The sequence below is a fragment of the Aythya marila genome, assembly GCF_965140915.1.
Source record: "Aythya marila genome assembly, chromosome: W".
Classification (NCBI taxonomy): domain Eukaryota; kingdom Metazoa; phylum Chordata; class Aves; order Anseriformes; family Anatidae; genus Aythya; species Aythya marila.
The window spans coordinates 4342655-4368433 of NC_139081.1; the positions used below are offsets into that span (position 1 = coordinate 4342655).

Consider the following 25779-nt stretch of genomic DNA (forward strand, 5'->3'; position numbering starts at 1 on the left):
CTTGTGGGGCGCCCGCCATTGCAATCACGAATAAATTACTACTTCACTGAGATCCTCGCCTGAGCCTAAGTTATTGGCTACAGAGTGTTGATTAAGGAGGCATTGGGGAGGCATTGGGGAGGCAAGGACAATCCCCCAGACAAGGACTGTATATCTCGAAACAAGACACTGGAACTCATGATAAGGAAGCGGCAGACGGACAGAGAAACAAATGTAAGGACTATAAATCTCGAAACTGGACATTGGAATTCATTATAAAGATACAACAAACGGAAGAATTAGCAACATCCAGCTCTTGCAATTAAGAAACATGCCAACTCAGCAGATTCCTGACCAAAGGTGAAAAGTACACTGTGAGGAAGACTCGGGGTCTTCCTCCCAAAGACCCCTGCCCACGTCCCAAAGACCCCTGCCCACAATTCTTGGGAGGCTCTATGCAGGCGCAAGGTGCCAAAAGGCTAATTAGCATGAGAAGCGAGGGAAGGCGGGGATAGGTAATGCATATGTATAGGCGCTTGTAGAATATTGATAGATTGATTGTATAAATTCAAGACTGCTTTCCGCTTTGGGTATGCACGATAGGTGGAGAGATCCCCCGTGCATCCAGCGCTGCAATAAAGAATATACCACTTAAAGGAATTTTGGCTTCGATCTTTGAATCAGTGTTTCTCACAATTTGGGGGCTCCTCCGGGATCCTGTCACTTACTGGGGAGCCCCACTGCCTCAGCAGCAGGAAGGCATGCCCCGCTGATTTCAGGGGTCCTGTGCATCAACGGTGGAGGTTCTGAGGAGAGCTGACAGAGGGCCTGAGACTGGTTAAAGAAGCAGGATCCGTGAACTAGTGGGGAAGGGAAGAAGGTAGGCACTCCGGGTTTTTAAGAATTGATCCAGTAACTCTGTGCACAGACCAAGGTAAGAAATATTAAGTATTGCCTTGGGGGTCGGGTGAGACTCTGTGTGATGTGTGAGTGAGACGTACTTCTGTACGAAGCGAGTGTGGAGTCCTGATCCGTGGTTCCGTAGCTCCGCGAGGGGCGCGGCCAGAGACGGACGAAGCATGAGATAAAGGAGAGAAAGGAAGAGTCTCGGGAAATTTGGTGTATGGTAAGCCCTCGCACAGGGAAGTGCTGGCACTACACCAGGGAAATTTGGTATACGGTAATCCTTGCACGGGGAAGTGCTTGGAAGTACTGATGAAGAGCTGGTCTCTGTAAATTGGACCTCGGATGCCACTGGTGCCTTATGTAAATCTGAGATGAAAACTTCTCTTTAAGCCCTTTCTGCTTTGTTCTCATAATCTATTTTTAATATCTCTCTTCCTCTTCTCTTTCCTCCTTCCTGAGCGCCGCATTCATGAGCAACAACAAACTGAGAATTAACTCCTCTGCTTAGCAACAGCAGAAGTCTGCCACGAGAGCTTTGGGAAGGCGAATACTGCCTCAGTGTCACACTGGAGGGTTACTGCCCCGTGAGCTGGCAGAGAGAGGGTACAAGAGGTGGGAAAAGAGGGCAGGCCCCACCTATGCTGCTCAGATCTCAGGGCGCAATCAACTCGCATGATTTTCTACAGAGCTTTATCCAGTTTATTTCCTGAGTGTCTCTGAGGATGAGACATCTCTTTCCTTCAGGGAACAGGATCAGCCTAGGCTAAAACACGAAGCCATCTCCTCTCCTGCTGCCTCCTCCCTGCTCTGCTCCTCTGCTCTGGCGAGGCATTGGCAGGGACCCTCCAACCTGGACTTGAACGCTGTCAGATAGATGCTGCTGTGATAGAGAAGATCAGGCAGGGGTAGGAGCTCTGCTCAGCTGCCCTAAAAACTGCTCACAGCCCTCCGGGAGCCCTTTGTAACTCAAACTAAGGACAGCTATTTCTGTGGGACTCAGAATCAGTGCAGGACACCTGGGGGTCCACCTTGTTGCCTTCCTGCACCAAGGCAGTATCAACTTGTCCTAAGCAGTCCTGGGCATGTTTCTCCAAGCAGTTCTTCCATATTTGCTCAACCTGCTTCTTCAAACTCCCCAAACTGGAGATCAGTTTGCTTCTAGGTCAACGTACCTCTGGGCTCACCTCCCAGTTAGCATAGATTCTTGTCAGTTTTAGGTCTCCCCCACCACAACTTATACCGTGTTTCTTCTAATCTAGGCCACTGTAGGTACAAAGAAGACAGTGAGGGGACTAGATAATTTCCTCCATCTCTTCCCTGAAGTGCTGTCAGCTGGTGCAGGTCTCCAGCCGTGCTTCGCAGACTGGTTTCTCTGTCAAGGACAAATTGGTGATGGAGGAATATGGGCATTTCTTCTGTTGTTTGCACCTGAAACCTTGATCCCAGACCAGAGGGCAGCCCAGCATCATGGTGATGGAGCTCAAGACAGGCAGCAAGGCCAAGCAAATATTTCCCCATAAGCTCCCCAAGCATTTAGTGAGGGGAATCAACGTGCAATCATCACCTACATAGGGACTGGGTTTGGAGAGCAGGTCCAAGTGCTCAGGGGAAGTGACTGTGAATCTCTGAGGATAAAAGTCTGTCCACAATTCACCTTTTGGCTCTGTTTCACCTAAAAATGGGGCAAGCAGATCCTCAGGCAGAACTCACCACAGAGATGAAGAGATGCTTTCAATAGGCAGTCAGCAGCATCTGGGTTAACAGGAGCCTCATGTATCAAAGTAGCCACCAGCAGGGAAATGCAAAGTTCGAAAGATTCAGAACAAAGCAAAAGAAAAAATGAAGGGAAAAGAAAGCCTTCGATATTTTTTTAACCTATTTGATTTGTCCTTTCTCCTGCTTGTTTAAATTTGAATGGAATAAAGTTGTCTTTTTTTCCTTTTTTTTTTTTTTTTTTTTCCCTTTCTACTCTAGTTTGTTCTTTTAAAATGGATGAAGTCCATCACAGGGGTTTGATAAAAGAGTGCCATGAAAATGCCTGCTGCTGCTCTATTTCAGCTGATGAATAAATTATAAGCACATTACAATGCTATTTCAGCTGCAATTCCTAGGCCCGTGTGTGTGTGTGTGTGTGTGTGACAGCTGTGACCTTATGCCTGTCAGACGTTGGTTTGCATTTCCAAAGAGTTTGTGTAACCCACTGTTCGGGTCATCTTACACCTCCTGTTCTGGGCTCGGTGTGCAGAGATAACTGAGTCTGTTGGACCTGCTGGCTGTGGAGACAGTCCTCCAGCTGTGGTGGCACGTGTTGTGGTCCACAGAGGTTCCTGATCTGATTTCTGCCCTCCCAGAAGCCATATGAGAAATGCAATGCTTTATTGATGGGAATGTAACTGAGGTGTCCATGCGGTTCAGTTTCTGTGCTAGGGACTGGCCTTTTAGATTCCTTGAGGAAAGACTGACCTTTCCTTGAGGGCAGGTGGCCATCAGGCTGCACCTCCTAGCTATCCCTGTCCCTGGGGATGACTGATATGGGCTGGGCTGGGAGAGGAGGGAGAGGGGCTGGAGTCCATGGGGCAGTTGCTTGGTGGGCTCCTGGGTCTGTCAGACCCCACTTCTACCTTCAGAGCAGCATCAGTCCCATGCCTGTGCCACAGCACAGCAATGCACCTGGTAACCCAGAAATTATGGAAAGGTGTAGGCAGGGTCAGCTCTCTGAGCAGAATGGCACGTTGGGGTCCAGTGCTGGACTTCCCTCCAGTTAATGACCTCTGGTTTTCTTTGAAGATACCATGGCTTTTGCTTGGCCATCCACACTTTGCCAGCTGGAGAGCTTGAAGCAGATGGCAGCTGCAGAAGCAGGAGGTGAGAGGGGTGGGTGTGAAGGCACAGAGGGGAAGATGGGGTCATCTTCTGCCAATAGCTCCATGAAAATGCAATGCCAGTCAGGCTTAGCTGAAGATGCACAGCTCAGGTCCTTCCCAGGACCTTTTGGCCTTTTCATGACCATTGTCACAACTGTTGTGGTTTAACCCAGCCGGCAGCTAAACACCACGCAGCCGTTCGCTCACCCTCCCCCCTCCCTCTCTGGGATGGGGGACAGAAACGGGAAAGTGAAGCCTGTGAGTTGAGATAAAGACAGTTTATTAAGACAGGAAAATAATAATAATAATAATAATAATAATGGTGATAATAGTACTACTACTAATAATGTGTACAAAACAAGTGATGCACTTTACAATTGCTCACCACCCACTGACAGACGCCCAGCCTATCCCCGAGCAGCCAGCCCCCCCACCCCAGCTAGCCACTCATATATATTGTTTAGCATGATGTCAGATGGTATGGAATACCCCTTTGGCCAGTTTGGGTCAGCTGTCCTGGGTCTGTCCCCTCCCAGCTCTTGCTGCATCCCCAGCCTGCCCGCTCGCAGGACAGAGTGAAAAGCTGAAAAGTCTTTGGCTTGGTGTAAGCACTGCTCTGCAACAATTAAAACATCAGCGTGTTATCAGCACTCTTCTCATCCTAAGCCAAAACATAGCACCCTACCAGCTACTAGGAGGAAAATTAACTCTGTCCTAACTGAAACCAGGACAACAACAAATATTAACAGATTCAGAAGAAGGAAAACAAACTGCAGCATAAGCACCAAGCCCCAGGTGCAAGCAACAGGCTTGGTTGGCCAAATGTCTGAGAGACTTCCTTGGGCAAGAAGGTCCAGAGACAGGTCAGGAGGTGTTCCCCTAGAGAGTCCACCTCCAAATTCCTAAAATGAGAGGTTCTTCTAAAAAACGTTTGCAGGGCTCATGTGGCAGATGCAATATCTCACTCATCTGCATACATGAGCAGGCTGTGAGCTCTGGAAAACACTGTGGGGGATGTGAAGCCCTGCTCAGAATCATTGGGTTGGATAAAGAGGAAGATTATTGCAATGGCCCTGCACACTGCTCTGTGCGTCCATGCATGGCTGGGAGGATGCTGAATGTTCCCGCAAGAGCCTGAATCACCACCAAGGTAATTAATGCAAATTTCCCAAACAAGCAAACAAGTCTGGGGTAGCCTCGCTGCCTGGCATGTATGCACTGAACAGTGCAGTCATCTTCACCCCAGGGCTTGCAGTCCCTTGGAAATCTGGGAAGAGCTTCTAAGGGGTCTGGAGAAGGAATTGACCAGAAAACCACCGGTCTGATCTCACATGGCCTAAACCCTCCAGTGTTGTCCACTTGGGAGAGCAGTACTCATGTACCCTCCTTATGTACCCTCCTCATGTACCCATGGGAGGGCCACGAAGAGATGGGAGCCTCATCACAAGCATGCAAGGACAAGGGCTCAGGAGGCAACAGCTGGAGGTTGAACCCTTGGCCCCACCAGCTCCCCTGCACCCTGTGTACCCTACAAACACCTGTTGCTGGTGGTTGTAGGGGATATGGGGTGTCTGTCCTGCTTTTTCCACCAGCACCTTAGGCTCTTGCAGACCTTGGGGACACCCCTGTTATGTCTGGCTGTGGCTGGGGGGCTGAGCCCTACAAGAGGGTCCCTGGGGGACTGTGTGTGGAGCAGAAGGTGGCCATGTGCTGTACGTGCATTGTTACCTCATTCCCCATCTACAGCTGCCCCCAGGGGCAGGTAAATCTCCTCCAGACTTGTTTTCCTGCCAGGACATTTTCATGAATTATGACCATGGTTCTCCATCCTGCAGGAAACTCTTTGGCTGCACCAACTCCAAGCTGTCAGCGCACAGCGGGTTTTGCACATCCCATGTCCTTGGCCCACCTAGCACTTCTCAGCATCCTTGGGGTCCTCTGCCTGGCCTGCAGGATGGGTTCTTCTCCTTCTGTGAACCTCTGCTGTGGATTCAAGGGCTGGCAGAGTATGGAGGGAACCAGTGACAGGCTACACGCCCAATCTGGGTGCACCAGGGCTGGTCCCCTCCACAGAAGCACCCTCCTTTTAAAGGTGGAGAAGGCTCCAATGCTGCTGAAACCATCAGCTGAATGGCAGGCTGAAGATTTTATCTCAGACAGCTTTATTTTATCTTTGCATGGGTGTCCCAAGGGTGCGGAGGAAGGAGCCAACTCAAGCCTTTGCATCCAGACCCTCATTTCCGCAGCCCAGCTGCTACAAGCCCCAACTCCCTTGTTCTTGCCTCTGATGGAGGCTGGGAAGCAGGTGAGAGAGGCTGATGTGTTCCCTTGTGCCACAGGGGAGGCATTCAGCTAGCTGAGTTGACTGCAGCCCAGCCCTGGCTGGTTGGTGCTGTCCTTGTCTCCGAGAGCATTGAGGGGCCTCTCCTTGCTCTCGCCCTGGGGAAAATAAAACGCCTCTGAATGTACTTGCTGGATGGCAGGAGGGACCCAAAAAAAGACAAGTGTTAGCTGTTTCCCTCTTGGATGAGAGGAGTGAGGGGGGCAAACAGCAGTGCGTGGAGCGAAGGTTGGCAAACTGAGTGGGGAGAAACTGCATTGGGCAGGGGCTGCAAAGCAGGAACCGCGCGGAGTGGTGAGCATCTCGCAGGGACCAAATCTCTCCTGTTGGGAAGAAGCAGCAAAAACACTGCAAAGGGCACACAACTCAGATAAAAGCTTTTCTCCATCTCAAATGTGCTCTTCTCTTGGCATCCATTTTTAATAGAGTTCCCTCTCTTTTTTTTTTTTTTTTTCTTCTTCCTCAGTGCAATGCTGGTGAACATTGCCAGGGCACTCAGTTCCTTCCCTTGGCAGCACAACATGTGCTCAGCTTCAGAAAAGCAGAGATTTCCCTAGAGTGAGATATATTTTCATTTACCTGACCAATTATCACAGAATCACAGAATTTCTAGGTTGGAAGAGACCTCAAGATCATCAAGTCCAACCTCTACCTGATGCTAACAATCCCCACTAAACCATATCCCTAAGCTCTACATCTAAACATCTTTTTGAAGACTTCCAGGGATGGTGACTCCACCACTTCCCTGGGCAGCCTGTTCCAATGTCTAACAACCCTTTCGGTAAAGAAGTTCTTCCTAACATCCAACCTAAAACTCCCCTGGCGCAACTTAAGCCCATTCCCCCTCGTCCTGTCACCAGGCACGTGGGAGAACAGGCCAACCCCCACCTCACTACAGCCTCCTTTAAGGTATCTGTAGAGAGCGATAAGGTTGCCCCTGAGCCTCCTTTTCTCCAGGCTGAACAAGCCCAGCTCCCTCAGCCGCTCCTCGTAGGACTTGTTCTCCAGGCCCCTCACCAGCTTCGTCGCCCTTCTCTGGACTCGCTCAAGCACCTCGATGTCCTTCTTGTAGCGAGGGGCCCAAAACTGAACACAGTACTCGAGGTGCGGCCTCACCAGAGCCGAGTACAGGGGGACGATCACCTCCCTAGCCCTGCTGGCCACACTGCTTCTTATGCAAGCCAGGATGCCGTTGGCCTTCTTGGCCACCTGAGCACACTGCTGGCTCATATTCAGCCAACTATCAACCATCACTCCCAGGTCCTTCTCTGCCTGGCAGCTCTCCAACCACTCATGTCCCAGCCTGTAGCTCTGCTTGGGGTTATTGCGCCCCAGGTGCAGGACCCGGCACTTGGCCTTGTTAAACTTCATACAGTTGGCCTCAGCCCATCGCTTCAGCCTATCCAGATCCTCCTGCAGAGCTTTCCTACCCTCGAGCAGATCGACACACGCGCATAGCTTGGTGTCATCTGCAAACTTACTGAGGGTGCACTCAATGCCCTTGTCCAGATCATTGATGAAGATATTAAAAAGAGGACCAGCCCCAGCACCGAGCTCTGGGGGACACCACTAGTGACCGGCCTCCAACTGGACTTGACTCCATTCACCACGACTCTTTGGGCCCGGCTATCCAGCCAGTTTCTAACCCAATGAAGCGTACGCCAGTCCAAGCCATGAGCAGTCAGTTTCTTGAGGAGAATGCTGTGGAAGACGGTGTCAAAAGCCTTGCTGAAGTCAAGGTAGACCACATCCACAGCCTTTCCCTCATCCACCCAGCACGTCACTTTGTCATAGAAGGAGATCAGGTTCGTCAAGCAGGACCTGCCTTTCATAAACCCATGCTGACTGGGCCTGATCGCCTGCTTGCCCTGCAAGTGCTGTGTGATGACTCTCAAGAGGATCTGCTCCATGAGCTTCCCTGGCACTGAGGTCAAACTGACAGGCCTGTAGTTGCCCGGGTCTGCCCTCCGGCCCTTCTTGTAGATGGGCGTCACGTTTGCTAGCCGCCAGTTAACTGGGACCTCCCCCAATAGCCAGGGCTGCTGATAAATGATGGATAGTGGCTTGGCCAGCTCCTCTGCCAGTTCACTCAGTACCCTTGGGTGGATCCCATCTGGCCCCATCGACTTGTGCACATCCAAGTGCCATACCAGGTCACCAAACAGTTCTTCGTGGATGATGAGGGCCACATCCTGCTCCCCATCCCCTTCCACCAGCTCAGGGTACTGGGTATCCAGAGAACAACAGGTATTGCCGCTAAAGACTGAGGCAAAGAAGGCATTGAGCACCTCAGCCTTTTCCTCATCTCTTGTAACTAAGTTTCCCCCCGCATCCAGTAAAGGATGGAGATTCTCCTTAGTCCTCCTTTTTGTGTTGATGTATTTATAGAAACGCTTTTTGTTATCTTTAACGGCAGTAGCCAGATTGAGCTCCAGATGAGCTTTGGCCTTCCTAATTTTGTCCCTGCACAGCCTCACTACATCCTTATAGTCCTCCCTAGTGGCCTGCCCACTTTTCCAAAGATTATAAACCCTCTTTTTTCTCCTAAGCTCAAGCCACAATTCTCTGTTGAGCCAGGCTGGTCTTCTTCCCCGCCAGCTGGTCTTTGGCCACGTGGGGACAGACTGTTCCTGCGCCATTAAGATTTCCCTCTTGAAGAGCGCCCAGCCTTCCTGGACCCCTCTGCCCTTCAGAACCGCCTCCCAAAGGACTCCACCAACCAGTGTCCTGAACAGCTCAAAGTCGGCCCTCCGGAAGTCCAATACAGCGGTTTTACTGGTCCCCTTCCTGGCCTCGCCAAGAATAGAGAACTCCACCATTTCGTGGTCACTCTGCCCAAGGCAGCTCCCGACCACCACATCCTCCACCAGTCCTTCTCTGCTTGTGAAGAGAAGGTCTAGCGGGGTGCCACCCCTGGTAGGTTCACTAACCAGCTGCATCAGGAAGCTATCTTCCACGCTCTCCAGAAACCTCCTAGACTGCTTTCTCTGGGCTGTGTTGTGCTTCCAGGATATGTCAGGGAAGTTGAAGTCCCCCACGAGTACAAGAGCTGATGAGTTTGCAACTTCTGTCAGCTGCCTGTAGAACTCCTCATCCGTCTCCTCATCCTGGTTCGGCGGTCTATAGCAGACCCCGACCAGGACACTAGCCTTGTTGTCCCTGCCGATCCTAACCCAAAGGGACTCGACCTTGTCATTCCCAGCCTCGAGTTCTACAACCTCGAAAGACTCTCTAATATAGAGAGCCACACCACCACCCCTTCTGTGCTGCCTGTCCCTTCTGAAGAGCTTATAGCCAGGCATTGCAGCACTCCAGTCATGAGAGTGGTCCCACCACGTCTCCATGATGGCAACCAAGTCGTAGCCTGCCTGCTGCACGATGGCTTCCAGCTCCTCCTGTTTGTTACCCATGCTGCATGCATTGTTGTAGATGCACTTCAGCTGGGCCTTATCCTCCGGCCTTGCCATTGTTCCCCCTGGCTCAGCCCCAACAATCCTAGCCTCAGCCCCATCCCCCTTCCTACCTAGTTTAAAGCCCTCTCAATGAGCCCTGCCAGCTCCTGGCCCAGGATCCTTTTTCCCCTAAAAGATAGGGACCCGTCTGCGGCCATCAGACCAGGTGCTGAGTAAAGTGCCCCATGGTCGAAAAAACCAAGATTTCTGCGTTGGCACCAGCCCCTGAGCCACGTGTTTAACAGGTGGGCTTTCCGTGTCCTCTCTGAACCCCTCCCTGCCACCGTAGGGATGGATGAAAACACCACCTGCACTCCCGCTCCATCCACTAACCGACCCAGCCCCCTAAAGTCTCGTTTGATAGCCTTCAGGCTTCTCTCTTCGATGTTGTCACTGCCCGCCTGGACTATCAAAAGAGGATAATAATCAGAGGGGCTTACCAGGTTGGGAAGCTTCCTGGCAACGTCCCTGACCCTGGCCCCAGGGAGGCAGCAGACTTCCCTACGGGTAGGGTCAGGCCGACAAATAGGGCCCTCTGTTCCCCTAAGAATAGAGTCTCCAACAACAATAACCCTCCTGTCTTTCTTGATGGAGGCAGTCCTGAGGCGTGGAGTCAACCTCCTCGCCCTAGGCATCCTCCTGGGAACACTTGCTACCTCTTCCTCAGCTACAGGTCTCTCGAGCTACAGGGCACCTGGGAAGGTGGGGCCAGAAGGGGAGGGCATCGCCTGCGATGTCAAGCAGGGACCTGTTTCCATTCCTCCTCAACTCCCAGGTCCCCTCCCTCTGCCCGACAGCTACAGGGCAGGGGGTCCACCCCCATTTGAGGAGTCTCACCTCGGTACCTCTCCTTGAGGCCCTGCAGGGAGTTACTCCACCAGTCTATCTCCTGCTCACACTCCCTGATATTCCCTCAACCTCTCCACCTTCTCCTTGAGCTCCACCACCATGCGGATCAGGTCATCCACCTGCTCGCACCTCACGCACGCAGTTTCTCTGCCTCCCGCCGATGGCAGGAACAGGCTCAGACACTCCTTGCATCCAGTGACCTGAACCGCTGCATTTTTTAACGGGTAGTCGGTCTGGGTGTGAACCGACTTCCTGGAAAGCGCACCGTGCCTGGTGGAAACCATTATCACCTAGCTAACGGCTGTCGTTAAGGAGGTGTTCGTATGGGCGGGGGGAAGCACTCTGCCCTGCCTGCGCGAACTGCCGCGCCACTCCCTTCTGACGCACCACACCCTGTTTGCCCGCCCTGGTCGCCGCGCTCCCTAGGGGCAGCTTTTAAACGGCTGGGGAGGGTGCGCTGCTGGCTCTGCCTTCGCCTCGTCAGCCTCCCTCACGAGGGCTGCTGGGTCCTGGCGGCTCCCTCAAGTAGGCTCGATGCCGGAAAAATTAGCCCTGCCTGGCCTGATCCCCCGCTCCGCTGCAGAACGCGTCTGCCCCGGAGCCGATCGCCTCGGCAAATGGCAACAGAAATTAGAGGGGAGCTTATGAGCAACAGAAATTAGAAGGGAGAGTTTGGTAACATCATGCCTTGCTTGTCCTCTAATGGGATAAAGCTGCTTCTTCCAGAACCATCTCCAGCTGAGCTTGACGTGGTTATAAGGCATTTTGCTCTTTTTGTCTTCATATATGTGAAAATATTGTCCCATTCAAGTTTGATCTTGAAAATATTGTCCCATTCAAGACCTCAAGTTTGCTTCTGCCGCCTATCCTCCATTTCATTTACCCTCATCAACATCACGTCTTTCCTATAGTATAAAATATGTATATATACATGTTTCTCTCATATCCACTTGCTGGCTAAAAATTTGTGGTAGCTGTCAAAGAGTCTGATACAAGAGCACAATGAAAATACCTTCCTATTACCCTTAATATTCTGATGATTAATAAATAATAGTAATTAAAAAAAAATCAGAGTAATACTTTATCTAGGGTTCTCTAAGCCCAGGATACAGGAATAAATATCACCTGTGACACTCCCAGCACTTCTCATCCTCAGAGATGTTTCCAGAGGTTCAGCAATGCAGGAGCCAACAAGAGGCTTCTCATGGATTGGCCGCTTCCTGGGTTTCAGGCTGGCAGTGTGGGCAGCAGCATTTTATTGACATTGGCATTTTATTGACATTTTATTGACATTTTATTGACATTGGTGGCTACAGAGACCAGAAACCTTGAGGCTTTCTGCCAAAGTCTGGGGCAGCCCTAGGTGGGCTACAGCTGCTCAGGCACATATTTATTGCTCTAAACACTTCATTTTCTTTCCTGTGAGGGTGCTCAATCACTGCAAGGCTGATGCCCTGTGCCTCTCGCTGGGCAAGAGGCATTTGGATAATGCCCTCATCTGCAGGCTTCAACATCTGCTTAGCTCTCAAGTGCTCAGGCACTTGCACTCAACTGTCTTGGTACGTCCCTGCCAACTGAACTATTTGATTTGATTCGATTCTATCATGTTCTGCATCACAGGAATGAGAGGGGAGATTTGGAAATTCCCACCGACAGGTTTTGTGCTGGTCTACTTCTCTCACCTTATCTCATGGCCTTCAGGCTCAGTGTGTCGGCGGCTGGTGCTCTATCAAGGCCCTGCACCGAGCAATTTCCCCCCATTGTCCTACCTCTGGAGCCTGCCCAAGTGGCTCCCACAAGCACTATCTCCTCTCCCCACCTGCTGGGTGCCTCTGGGAGACGCTTGCACAGCTCTGCAGCCAGCTCGTGTCCTGGGCTGCCCTGTGGTCCTGGCCCTACTGCTGGGGCTTTGCTGGTGCAAAAGTGCATCCCTCATCCCTCTCTTTGCTCTTCCAGCTCTTCACCCTTTACAGAGCATCTCTCTGTCTGTGTGCCCTGTTTATATGGAAAGGCTTCCCTTGGTCATCCCCATGGGCTCGGTGCCCCATACAGCCACGCTGGGCTGAGCTCCAGGGACAGATTCATGCAAGTGGATAACAAACTTACCAGGACCGACGTGGTATTTCAGTATTGGGCAACTGGGACCGCTTCACTGCCTGCAGTTACCTGATCCTGGCTCCTCTTACAGTACAGAGAAGCATTTGCAATGGCAAGCAGGGAGAGAAGAGAATCACAACCAGCCCCAAAACAATCACCTTCCTTTTCTTGTCTATAGAAATGGTCCATCAAGCCCAGTACCACTCTTCATGAAAGTCCACCCTTGGACACCCATGGAAGGATGTCAGAAGATGCGATACTTCCCCAGAATAGTTCCCTGACCTCCGACAATTTTCTGTGACTCAGAATCCCTGAGTCAGAGGTGTCTGTATGTAATAGTCTTCAGCAGATTTTTCTTCCATTAATTTATTTGGTTATTTTTGAAGTTGACTACATTTTAAGCATTTGCAACATCCTGTGGCACACAGCTTCCCTCTCTAATGACCTGTTTGGGTGCAAAATCATTTCCTTTGGTTTGTTTTAGTTCAGGTTTGTTCAGCTCTTTAGTCGGCTGAATATGAGCCAGCAGTGTGCTCAGGTGGCCAAGAAGGCCAACGGCATCCTGGCTTGTATAAGAAGCAGTGTGGCCAGCAGGTCTACGGAAGTGATCGTCTCCCTGTACTCGGCTCTGGTGAGGCCGCACCTCGAGTACTGTGTTCAGTTTTGGGCCCCTCGCTACAAGAAGGACATCGAGGTGCTTGAGCGAGTCCAGAGAAGGGCGACGAAGCTGGTGAGGGGCCTGGAGAACAAGTCCTACGAGGAGCGGCTGAGGGAGCTGGGCTTGTTGAGCCTGGAGAAAAGGAGGCTCAGGGGTGACCTTATTGCTCTCTACAGGTACCTCAAAGGAGGCTGTAGTGAGGTGGGGGTTGGCCTGTTCTCCCACGTGCCTGGTGACAGGACGAGGGGGAATGGGCTAAAGTTGAGCCAGGGGAGTTTTAGGTTGGATGTTAGGAAGAACTTCTTTACCGAAAGGGTTGTTAGACATTGGAACAGGCTGCCCAGGGAAGTGGTGGAGTCACCATCCCTGGAAGTCTTTAAAAGACATTTAGATGTAGAGCTTAGCGATATGGTTTAGTGGAGGACTTGTTAGTGTTAGGTCAGAGGTTGGACTTGATGATCTTGAGGTCTCTTCCAACCTAGAAATTCTATGATTCTGTGATTCTGTTTTGATCCTGCCACCTGCTAGCTTTTTTGATGCCCTTATCCTCACGTTGGAGGAGATGATGACCAATCCTTGTCTGCCCAAGTGCTTTCTGCCCTTCATTATTTTACAGGATTTACCATAAAGTTTCCCATGCACATCTTCTGGGGACAGGAGAATCTCATCCTGCACAGCTGTCCCTTCTATGGATGCTGAGACCTTAAGCTATTAGGATCACATGAAGACGACTTCCCTTTGGTCTCCATCCCTTTCATGACAAGCACCACAAGTCTCAGGTGCACATCCACAAATTGTCTAAAAGACAAAAAAAAGGAAAATGCCCCCAAATGAGATGTCACCACCAAGGTGACTTCAAATTATCCCCTATCTGTATTTTCTCCCTTGGGTGCTACTGCTGTCCTAACCTAGACTGCAGGACTGGGGGAACCCATCTCTTTGTGTTTGCTTGCACACACAGGGGACACAAAAAACCCTTGAGTGATAGCAGAGCACACAGAACAGTGGCACTTGCTGTCCTGAGGGCTTTAGGGTTTCTGTGGGGAACCTGAGCGAGAGCTCAGGACAAGAGCCTTCCACACCCACAGGACTTCTGACAGCTGTTTCTGCAGAGGCAGAGCTTTCACGCCTGGTCTCTGCTAGCACCTGCTTGTGTGGACTCTCCAGTGGCTAGTAATGAGTTTGGTCCGACTTTGGTCCTTCTCCTCCCAGTTAAGCTGCCTGATCCCACAAAGCATCTCCAAAATTCCAGCATCTGGGGGTGAAGCTGCCCCCATTGGTTCAAAGTTAGGAGTGAGAAGGGATCTGGCAGCGACAGGCAGCGTGGTTGCATCATCTCTGTTTCCGTGGGAAGCGAGAGAAGAATGGGAACTGTGAGGGAGCTGCCTGACCGCCAGTGCCAGCCCTGGCTCAGCCCTCCTGCACCCGGGCAAACCCTGCCACTGCTCTGCCTCAGTTTCCCCATCGGGTGAGCAAAGAGAATGGACCCCAGTGGTCTTGAAGGGTTATTGGGAGCTGGGACAAAGACAAAAAGAGACAGAGCGGTTAAATCTGAGCTAGGCATGCCTTCTGCTATGCAAGTCATCATCATCACCCTCACCATGCCAATGTTTTCCCTTCTTGTCCAGGTGATCCCTTTGCCCTGGCACCATTCACTCCAGCTCAGCCCCATTTGCCCTTCCCGGCTCCATGACAACCAGTGCCACATGAAATGAGGGAAGGATAGAGGGACGGAGGGGGCACTGGGTGCCTTGGTACTGGGAGCTTTAAGCCATGGATAAATAAATGCCACATTTACATGTTCCTGGCTCTCTCCACTACATTTAGTCTCAGAAGCTGCCTTGGAGATTGATTTTTTTTTTTTTTAATGGAGCAATATTCTGCTGGAGGGAGATTGCCAAAGGCTGTTTTAATGGGATCATGGCAAACAAACCATCGCTGATAATGCATTGCACTAATGCGAGAGGTCCAAGCTTCACAGGTCCTTCCCCTCCCTTGGTGTCCCTGGTGTGATTTTTGGAGGCTGCAGGTTGTTTCTTAGGATTAGAAAAAAATAAAAAAAGGAAAAGGTTTATCCTCCCTGTTGCTATGTGTAAAGCCCACAGCAACAGCAGGGAAATCAGGCAGACTCACTCTCTAGCCTGTTACAGAAAGCAAGCCAAAAGCAAGCAGAAGATAAAAACAAGGACGCAAAACCTTCTACGCAAAAAGCAAACTGGCAATTTAAAAGGAGGCAGATGCTGCTAGTGTGCTATGAAGTGTGTGAGCTTCCCATCAGCTCTCTGTGCAATTCAGGTCACCCAAGTTTTGTGATAAAGCTGTCGGAGCTGCTGGCTTTGGGCAGTCACAACCAGTACATATGGATTATTTAAGTCCTCTCTGATTTTATGACCTTTTAGGGGATTTTTTTGTTTGTAAGTGGAGCATGTAACACACTCTCCCAGAGCACAGCCCACTCGGAAGGGCTCTGGATGTTGTGGGATCCTGGACACTTTTCCAAAGATTATAAACCCTCTTTTTTCTCCTAAGCTCAAGCCACAATTCTCTGTTGAGCCAGGCTGGTCTTCTTCCCCGCCAGCTCGTCTTTGGCCACGTGGGGACAGACCGTTCCTGCGCCATTAAGATTTCCCTCTTGAAGAGCACCCAGCCTTCCTAGACTCCTTTGCCCTTCAGAACCGCCTCCCAAGGGACTCCACCAACCAGTGTCCTGAACAGCTCAAAGTCGGCCCTCCGGAAGTCCAATACAGCGGTTTTACTGGTCCCCTTCCTGGCCTCGCCAAGAATAGAGAACTCCACCATTTCGTGGTCACTCTGCCCAAGGCAGCTCCTGACCACCACATCCTCCACCAGTCCTTCTCTGCTTGTGAAGAGAAGGTCTAGCGTGGTGCCACCCCTGGTAGGCTCACTAACCAGCTGCATCAGGAAGCTATCTTCCACGCTCTCCAGAAACCTCCTAGACTGCTTTCTCTGGGCTGTGTTGTGCTTCCAGGATATGTCAGGGAAGTTGAAGTCCCCCATGAGAACAAGCGCCGATGATTTCGCAACTTCTGTCAGCTGCCTGGATGGGCCTTTAAATACCCTGACAACCTGAATCTAGCTGGACCTGAGTTTTGGAGCTGTTTCTGCAAAGGCACCATCTTAAAGGGAACATTTCCCCTGCTCCAATAACTCACTTGTAGGCTTCAACCAGCCCAGCTGCACTTGCTTACCCCAGCCTTACAGGAGTTTCCCTACGCAACCTGGGCTCTGCAGTTTTGCCTTGTGCACTCTGCAGATTACATGCAGGATGCCCACCCTGACAAATTGTGAAGTAGTGCTCCCCTGGCTGCTCTGAGCTTGTCCTACCCAGGAGCATACTGGAAATGCTGCCTGTGGCCTGGCTCCTTTGGGAAACAAAGCTATTTTCTGGGTGTGTTGAAAACTTCAGGCATAGTATTTTTGCAATAACTCAGTTTGGTCAGAAATCCTTGTGCCAGAAGCCATGCACAGTTCCTGCCGAACCACCTGAGACATCACTTGGTAGGACAGGGCTGTTAACACCCAACCATGGAGAGCCCATCCATGTGGACAGAGCAAACCATCTCTGCTGTCTGCCAGGAAGATGAGAGGGGGGGCCCTAGATCACTCCTTGGCCTTGTTTCTGGCACTGTGGGGACCAAGCTGCTCGAGTGCAAATGTTACAGTGCCTCCTGCTCCAGGCTGGGTTGAAAACTGCTGTGGGATGACTTTTGCAAGGAATGGTTGGCCATTTTGCCTGGAAGCTAGGAACTGACGGAGAGCTGCAAACACTGTCCTGAGTGCATTAAGAGGATGTATTAGGAGCAAAAAAAAAAATAAAAAAAATATGTGAGAAAAACACCAAAAGTCCTGTTCTGAAAGAATTTTGGAGATGAGCAAAACCCCTGGGGGATGTAAACAGAGGGCTGGAGCCAACCTGAGGCTGCCCCCATCCCCTGATGACCTGTGGTATTAGGACTGCTGCAGTGATGTGACTGGGGGTGTTTTGTTGCAAACTGTATGTAAGCTCATGAAAATTATAGGGCATGTGGGGGCTCTCCTCATTTAAAGGTTGGATGTGGTGCTTAGGGACATGGCTTAGTGGTGATATTGGGCGTAGGGAGATGGTTGGAACAGATGATCCTGGAGGACTTTTCTAACCTTTCTGATTCTGTTATTCTATAGTTTGACTCTGTGGTTCCCCTAGCTAAGTGGCTGTGGCGTCTCATGACCAGACCACAAAATCCCCACAGCTCTGCCCTCAACTCCGTTCCCTCTGCAGCCACCCTGTTCTGTGACACCTCAAACACACACCCCGCAGCGCCAGCCCTGCCCGAGGCCTGGAGCACAGAGCCACACGGCCCCACAGGCTAGGTGCTGCCTGCATCAAGGTCAAAACCCCAAACAGCCCCATTTTGCACCCCCAATCCCCTTTAACACTGCCCCCCAACCGTACCGCCAAGCGCACACAACCGCTGCACCTTCCGCTGCACCTCCCCAGCACGACCTGCCACAAAGCAATGAAGAGCTACCCCTCCCTCTCAAACTTGCCAGGGGCGGAGTGGGAGGAGGAGGCGGCCAATCGGGAGCCCGAAGCGGTGCGTGCGGACCAATGGGCGGGCGGTAGGCGGCCACTAAGCGGGATGGGCTGCGCCATGGGGATGACAGGGAGAAGGAGGCGGTGGCTGTTATGGTGGTGAGGGTCTGTGCCCTTTCCTCCTCGCAGGGTTTAAGGAGCCTGCGCAGGGTTCGCAGCCCCCCTGGGCAGGAAGAGGCCGGTCCCGGTGGGTAGGCTGAGCAGTGAGGAACTGAACCGCCTTAAGGAGACAGAGGATCTTTTCCACTCCAGCCTGCTCCGCCTGTCGATGAGCCCCATCTGTGCTTAAGGCCTGGGGGGGTGGGGTTGGCGTCAGGCTGTGAACAGGCTGCGGAGCTCTCCTAGTGTGTCCCCTGTGGGAGCTGGGCTGGCGGACAGTGGGCATGGTGCAGGGACAAAGTGCAGGCTTCACGAAACTTAGATTATGGGATCTCAGCTGTAGTTGTTATTGCTATCCCACCCTGAGCTTTTTGCTTCATTTATTGCTTTAAAATCGAACATTTCTAGCAGGTGGTTGTAGTGTGTTGGAAGTGTGAGTGCCACATCTTGCTGTGTGGTGATTTATTGCTTATCAGGGTTGGGGATAACACCACCGTGTGTACCTGGTTGCTGCAAATCTTCTGAGTGGGACAGGAGGGTTTTTGTGTTTCAGGAAAACAAGCAGCCTGTGTTAGGAGGGGGTGCTAAATAAATAGTACCTGGTGGCCCTCACATCTGTGGGTTTTATCAGGAGCAGCTCTGATTTCCTGGCTGCTTCCTAGTTTTGGTAGCAGGATTCCTAGGATCTCATTCACAATGTGAACCTGCAAGGTTACTTCTTGAAGCTGGCACTTTGTCATGCAAAAACCTTTATAAGAGTAAAGCCTATGGGTGTCATACCACTTTTTTCATGTCTGGAACTCACACGGAAGTCAGTGGAATGGAGCTGAATTCCATCTAGCACCTCACAGGAGAGGGCAGGAGCTACTGCAGAGGACTGACAGTTCTCTCAGCTCTGAGATGCATTTTTGCAGAGACACAGGCATTGCCCAGCTCACTTTCTGTCTTCTTTACCTGGCTTGCCATCAGTGGTGCAGTTTTAGTATTGTAGCTGCTCTTCATGGTTCCCTTTCCCCTGCAGATTGAAGAACTTCTGAAGGAGGTTATGCTGAAGGAGATGAAGAAGAAGATCGATGCCTTCCTCCATGAAATTAACAGCTTGCTGAGTGCCATCCCGGAGACCATCAGGAAGTGATGTAGGTCCCAGGGGGCTGGAGGAGGCAGGAAGGACCATATGTGAGGGACCTTGTGTGGAGCAGGCTCTGCTGATGACAGAGCCAGTTCCCTGTGGGAACCTCCCTTAGGCACTATTTTTTTCTGTTGCTTGCTTTACGTTGGAGGGGTCTTGAAGTTCTGGGTGTGGGTGCCTGCCAGCTCAGGGCAGTGCTGTGTGGGAAGAGGGGTCTTGTTCTGTGCCCATCTGCTCTTGGTGATGCTTACAGCCTTTATTTCTCCTGCCTGTCCCCAGCTCACCGACCAGACGTGGCTCCCTGGGGATGTGAAGGTGCTGTTCCTGCAGGTGCCTTTTGGTGTGAAGGGCAAGTTCAGCTTCCTGCCCCCAGCCCAGCTGAGCATGGTGGGCAGCTACCTGCTAGGCACCTGCATTAAGCACGAGATCAACACGGATGTGGCCATGATGGTGCCATCACAGAACTGTAGGGGTTGGAAGGGACCTCGAAAGATCATTGGGTCCAACCTCCCTGCCAAAGCAGGTTACTCAGAGCAGGCTGCCCAGGTAGGCATCCAGACAGGCCTTGAATATCTCCAGAGAAGGAGACTCCACAACCTCCCTGGGCAGCCTGTTCCAGTGCTCTGTCACCCTCACCGTGAAGAAGTTCTTTTGCATGTCAGTGCAGAACTTCCTGTGCTCTAACTTGCAGCCATTGCCCCTTGTCCTATCCCCACAAACCACTGAGAAGAGGTTGGCTACATCCTTCTGTCCCCCACCCCTCAGATATTTATATACACTGAGGAGATCCCCTCTCAGTCTTCTCCAGGCTGGACAGACCCAGTTCTCTCAGCCTTTCCTCATAGGGAAGATGCTCCAGGCCCTGTATCATCTTGGTGGCCCTAAGATGATGGGTGAGTCTGGCTGTGCCTGAGCTGAGCCCCATCTCCTGTACCCTGTGGTCCTGCCCCTGTCCTCAATTCTGGACACAAACACAGCGTGGCAACTTCTGTGAGGAGCTGGGGAGTGAGGCATCAGTGCTGATGCTGGTTCAGAGATTTTAGTGGCTTTGGTTTTAGCTCCTCGTTATGATCTCCATGCCCTCTCCCTGGGATGAACCTCCTCTATGTTGCTAGGAAAGTAGAATGTTGTCTTGCTTTGAATGCCATTGCATTTCTGCCCCTACTGCCAAGTCTGTGTTAGAGGGAGGCTGATGTTTGCAGGCTGTTATTGGCTTAGAGCTGCCTCCTCTTGCTGTTCAGTGTGTCTCTGATGGGTTTTGAGAAGATAGTGTCCTGTTAGGCTGTGCAGTTTGGCTCTGTGATCCTAGAGCCTGGTGAACCAGCAAGGCGGTGTTCCTCGCTGACCTGGAGCTCCCTCAGGCTGTAGCTGTGTGTCGGAGATGGGGGGAGCTGTGGGTGTGGTGCCTTGGGCTTAACCAGGCTCTGCATGCAGGAGAGCTGAGATTCCCCTGTCCCTCCCCTTGCAGGAAGTCTTCCAGGACAAAGACAACCTGAACCAGTGCTACCATTACAAGAGAGCTGTGTACCTGGCCCACATTGCCCACCACTTCTTCAAGGAGAAGCTCTTTAGCAGCATGAAGTTTCTCTACGTGGAGAGCAACCATCTCAAGCCCATCCTGCTCCTCAGGCCCCAAGGTAGAGCCTTCACCTTCCTCCAGCAGAGGGATCAGTTTGGGGCTGTCCTTGCAATTGGTGGTAAATGTTGGAGCTTTGCTCCCAGTTCTCCCTCTCCTCATCCCTCACCCATCCTCATCCTTGATGTCTCTTCCCCTCCTAGGGTTCTTGAGCCTCCCTCTGCAGGTTGGCTGGGCTCTGCAGGGAACAAAGCAGGTCCTACAGAAACGTGGCTCTGTCTGGCACTGTCCTTCCTGTCCAACCTCCTCACCCCTGCTCCCTGTTATCATCTTCCCCCTTTTTCGTGCTTACAGGCAAGGATGAGAAGCTGGTTACTGTTTGACTTCACACCTGTCCTGCCCCGGTTTCTTCAAGCTGAGCCGCTTCCAAACAAGCAAGAACAATGTTTGGAGAGCCTGGTTCATGGAGCAGAGTGCCCCCAAAGAAGGTAGGGCCTGGGCTGGGGAAACACGAGGCTGCTTGTTGCACCTGGAGCTGGGCTCGCTGCAGCCCTTTTCTGTGAGTGGGAGGTTTGTGATTGGATCCAACATGTTGGTTGCCTCCTTGCACAGGAGCCCCTGAGCTGCCCATCCCACACTACAACTCAATCCTCTGTGACATGGTGCTGCTGTCCCACCTGCAGTTCTTGTCCACTGCCTCCACTGGCTTCCCGGGCATGAAGGATGGCATTGCCCTTCTCAAAGTGTGGCTGAACCAGAGTCTCTGCATGAAGCCTGAACAGAGTAGAGGAAAGGGCGGGGGGGGGGGGGGGGGGGGGGGTATGGCTCTTCTCCCTCTGTTGCTGAGCCCCTGTGGGCAGGATGAACAGGAGGGGATGTGGTAGCAGAACGTGTTGGAGAGGGGAGGGTAGATCCCAGCACCTTGTTGCAGCCCTGTTTGACATAGCTGAGGACACAGTGGCATTGGCAAATGGCTATACCACCCTCACCAGTGGGGCAGACACAGGTGGCAGCATGACTTGTTCCTTCCTGTTTGCCCACAGCCACCACTGACCTGAGTGTGATGGGGATCAGCCTCATGAAGGATGTGGATGCCTATCTGGTGAGCAATAGCAGTGCTGCCAGCACAGCCAGGGCAGGGAAGTGCCTGCTGTGGAATGGTAGCAAGGTGATGGTTAGTGCTCTGGTGTCTGTGCTGTGGCTCTGTAGGCTTTCTCTGCTCTTCCAGCCTGCCCTGTCTGACTTCCACCAGGCAAAGTGGTCTTTGTGGATCCCTCCGGGCTGGTGAACCTCTGCGCGGGTATGACTGCTAGCAAATACCACCAGGTACCAGCAGGTTGTCAGGGCATCCTAGGATGCTGCCTTAGAGAGCAGAGGCATGCAGAGTGGTTGGGTGTCTGAGAGGAGGCTGTTGGATGTGAGGAGGGGGGTTCAGTTCTGCATTTCAAGCTTTTAATGCCTCTCCTTGGCTCTGAATCTTAGGAGTTCATTTTAAGACTTGGATTTACCTATTGGATGGTGGAAGAAAGTTGTTTTCCTTTGTGTGGGTACCTTCAGGTGAAGCCAAACAGCTGTTTAGCAGGGAAAAAGTTTTGGAACAGAAAAATCCACTTTGATGGCAGGGACATCAAGGGGGGGTGTTTAGCCAGCAGCATAGTGTGCAGTCAAGTGACAGATGAGGGTGGAGGCTGTCTCACCTCAGTGTCTGCTGGGGACCATATAGCTGGGGTTCACTGGGGGACACTGGTGACAGCTGTTGGAGGGATTTGCTTTGCCCCTCCCTTCCTGTTCATGCTCCTGTGTTGTCTCCTTGCTCAGGTCCAGTTGGAAGCCAAGTGCTCCATGGAAATTCTGGATGACAGGATGGTGGATGGCTTCCAGGCATTGCTCATGACCCTGAAGCCCATGCTCAGAACCTTTGACCATGTCTTCCAGTGAGTCTGCTTGTGCTGGTGGGGTGGTGCTGAGTGAGCCTCTTTGGGGAGGAGTGGGCTGTTTCTAGTCTCTGACCAGAGTGGATTTAGACCTGTTTAGTGGGAGATGGCTCTGCTAGCTCTGGGATAGATGTTGGTGTCTCTTCCATTTGGCCCTTCCACTTTTACTGTCTAGATTGACACCCTCCTTCTGGGAAGCTGTGCTTTGGCCTGAGATGCCAAAGTACAGTGTTTCTTCTTGTAGCCCTCATCTTGGGCAAGGACCCTCTGCTCCTTCACTTTACCCATCCTCTAGCATCTCTCTCGCAGAAGGAATTTGGTGAAGGAGGCAGAGGTGGGTGACTGGCTTTTTTCCTCCTGTAGCCTGAAGCATGTCTCCAAGCTACAAAGTGCCTGCAAGAAGATGGAGCTGCTGAACAAGCTGATGGATTGCAGTGGGAACTATGTGGCTGCAGCCTTTCCCTTCATCATCTCGCTGCTGGCCCACAGGCTGGCTGGAAGAGCGCTGCTCATGGCACACTCCTTCTCTCAGACCCCTGAGGTAACACAGTGGGCAGTGACACTAGATCCTTTGCTCCTTGTGGGGTCTTGTACATCCCTCGTGGCACTGCTGGGTGCAGGGAGTGGTTTTTTTACTCACAGGGGAGGAGATGTGCCTGTCCCCTTTGTGTAGGAAGGTAGGACCTGGGGCATGAGGTGTGGCTGGGAGGCTTGGTCTAGGCGGAAGTTGTGGCCCAGCAGTAGGGCAAGGTGAAGGCAAGCAGGTTTCTCACCAGGAAACCTGTTAAGACCTTTCCTGTCTGTGCCCATCTGGGCATCTGAGAGCATATCCTGTGTAGCAGGAAGCTTACCTATCCCAGCAGACACTGCTCTAGCAATGTCATCTCTCCATGTCTTCGTATTTTGTTTCTTCTCAGTGGCCAATTGATGCTGAATCCCCAAAGCACAAGGATGTTGGGTCCCTGATATTTGGGCTCCTGTTTGTTCCTGAGTTTGCTGCCAGCACACTGGAGAAGGGACTGCAAGCTGATTGCTCTGAGATGAGGGGAGTTCCCCTTGTGGGGTGGTGTTAGTTGGGGATGCTAGTGGTTTTGGGGATGCCATGTGTGATGCTGGGTGCCTGCTATGGACAAACCGTTACAGGTCAAGGATGAAGGCACTGCTGAGCTGCTGGTGCTGGCTGTGAGATGTTGATGACATGACGTCCTGGCCCCTGGGATGCCCCTCTGTCTGGGAAGGGTGATGGCCTGTTGAGGGATTTTTGAAACAGCAAGGAGGCCATGACTTGCTGCAGCTGAGCAAACCAAGCTATCAGGACAACTACGAGTAGTTGCCATAATGATGTTCCTTATTGCCCGAGTGAGGAATTAAAAAATACTGTTGCAAGCAGCTGGCACTTCCTTCAAGGACAAGGTCTACATGACTGCTACCACAAGGGAGTTGTTTTCTTGCAGTTGTTTGTCTGAGTGCTTTCAACCAATAATTTTGTGTTAGATGCTATCTGCCCCTGCTAGATTGCTGTAAGAATCAGGCTATTCGAATAATAAAGAGAGAATGATCTGACCATATTGGGGTATGTCATGACTTCGGTTGTTCTTCCTGCAACAAGTGGAGCCTGAGACATGGGACATTGGTGATCGAGCCGGACCTCAAAACTTCTATGGGAGAACAGAGGAGTTGGTGAAGACAACGGAAGAGTAGCGCTGTGAGCCCAGAAGAGTGGTGGGAGGTAGGAGACCGCTTATGGGATAAAGCCATTTCAAGTGGAAAGCTGGATAAAGAAGTATGTGGAACATGGCAGACAGTGATTAATGTGCTCTGTGGTATGAAAGCCGAGCAGCAGGAGGTGATGGTGGCTGTGCATGCTCTAGCAGTACCGTGTGGGACTGACAGAACGCCTAGGGCAAAGCGCCGCCAGTCCCACCACCCACCCTGCTGTCAGCTCTGGGCGCCCGCCCACCTGCCCCGCCGCTGGCTGCTGCATTTCTCTGGTTTGAGCGCCCACCCGCATTGGGTTGCTCTGTCATGTTCTGCCTGCTACTGCGCCCGGGCCTGTTGCCCCGCGGGCCACACTCGCTGCTGCCACTGCTTTCCCTCAGCCCACCGGCCCCTCTGCTGGCGCTGCGGGCTGTCGCTGGCAGCTCAGCCAAGGATGTGGGTGGATCCCCTGAAAAGGCGGACACAGATCTCAGCAGTGAAAACAAGAAACTCAATAAATCCCAGTAGCTAAAAAAAAAAGTTTTCAAAGAGTGTGGTGCTGTAGGGGTTTCATTCCATGTTGGAATTTCATTAGTATTTCTAGGAATCTTCTACGTAACTGTACCAAGTGGTGTGGGAATGACTGTAGTGTATTGCTGTTAGGATGACCAAGTACTTTGTTTTGCCGAGGATAATCGATGCCGATTATAATGGACAAAAAAAAAAAGATGCGGGATGCAATATTGTATCAGACTTGCAGTATGTTGAGCAGGACCAGTTTGGGTGCCAAGCCGATTTGTGAAGGCCGCCCAAGATGTCTCAAGGGATGGGGAAGTTACTGATGGTGATTCTAATACTGCCAGCAGGGCTTGCACTTGTGACCAAGACTGCAGATTCCATGGCGGCTCAGGGATAGGGCCTGGCAAGGTATCCCTGCAAATGCTACTGGAGGTCCATGTTACTTAGGTAAACTTACTATATTTGCTCGTAGCTTGTCACAGTTCTGGAAGATCACCAGACATAAACGGGCATTGCTCGCACCGGATTGCAATGATAATGTTCAATTGCTTGGTGTTGCAGCTAGAGCGGCATTGACAAGTTTAGTGCCAGGAACAGCAGCTGCAGCCACACTTAATAATTTAGAAAAATTGGCATGCTGGGCTGAGAAGCAAGCCTATGCCACGACAGAGATACTTGAGGAGATGTTACCAGATCAAAATAGTCTGCGACATGCGCTCTTACAGGATTGAGCTGCTATTGACTTCTTGCTCCTGGCTCAAGGGCATGGGTGTGAGGACTTTGAGGGAATGTGCTGCATGAACCTTTCTGATCATTGTGAGTCAATTCACAAATCCATTACTTTCCTGAAGGAGCACGTGGGAAGGATTCAACATGATATTAGTCCTTTCGATCAATGGCTCACTGATTTGTTTGGGACAATGTGTAGATGGTTACTGGGACTAATTAAGGATTCTGTTTGTTGTGGTGTTAATCATCATTGCATGTTGTATTAAATGTGGTTAAAGGGTTACTTGCAAAACTGTTACATCAGACTTGGATTGCTCAAAAAAGAAAAAGGGGGAATTGTTGAGGAATTCTTGAA

The 25779-nt window shown here is 51.5% G+C and overlaps 2 long non-coding RNA genes across 2 annotated transcripts; both read left to right on the forward strand.

Moving 5' to 3' along the window:
- The first annotated feature begins 17824 nt into the window (after positions 1–17824).
- LOC309889392 lies at positions 17825–19299 on the forward strand. Its single transcript, XR_014319224.1, has 3 exons — positions 17825–17927; positions 18861–18975; positions 19248–19299. It is a non-coding gene; the product is annotated as an uncharacterized lncRNA (long non-coding RNA).
- A 1711-nt stretch (positions 19300–21010) lies between these two features.
- On the forward strand, positions 21011–21842 carry LOC309889393. The gene is made up of 3 exons (XR_014319225.1): positions 21011–21032; positions 21588–21646; positions 21773–21842. It is a non-coding gene; the product is annotated as an uncharacterized lncRNA (long non-coding RNA).
- Positions 21843–25779: the final 3937 nt, after the last annotated feature.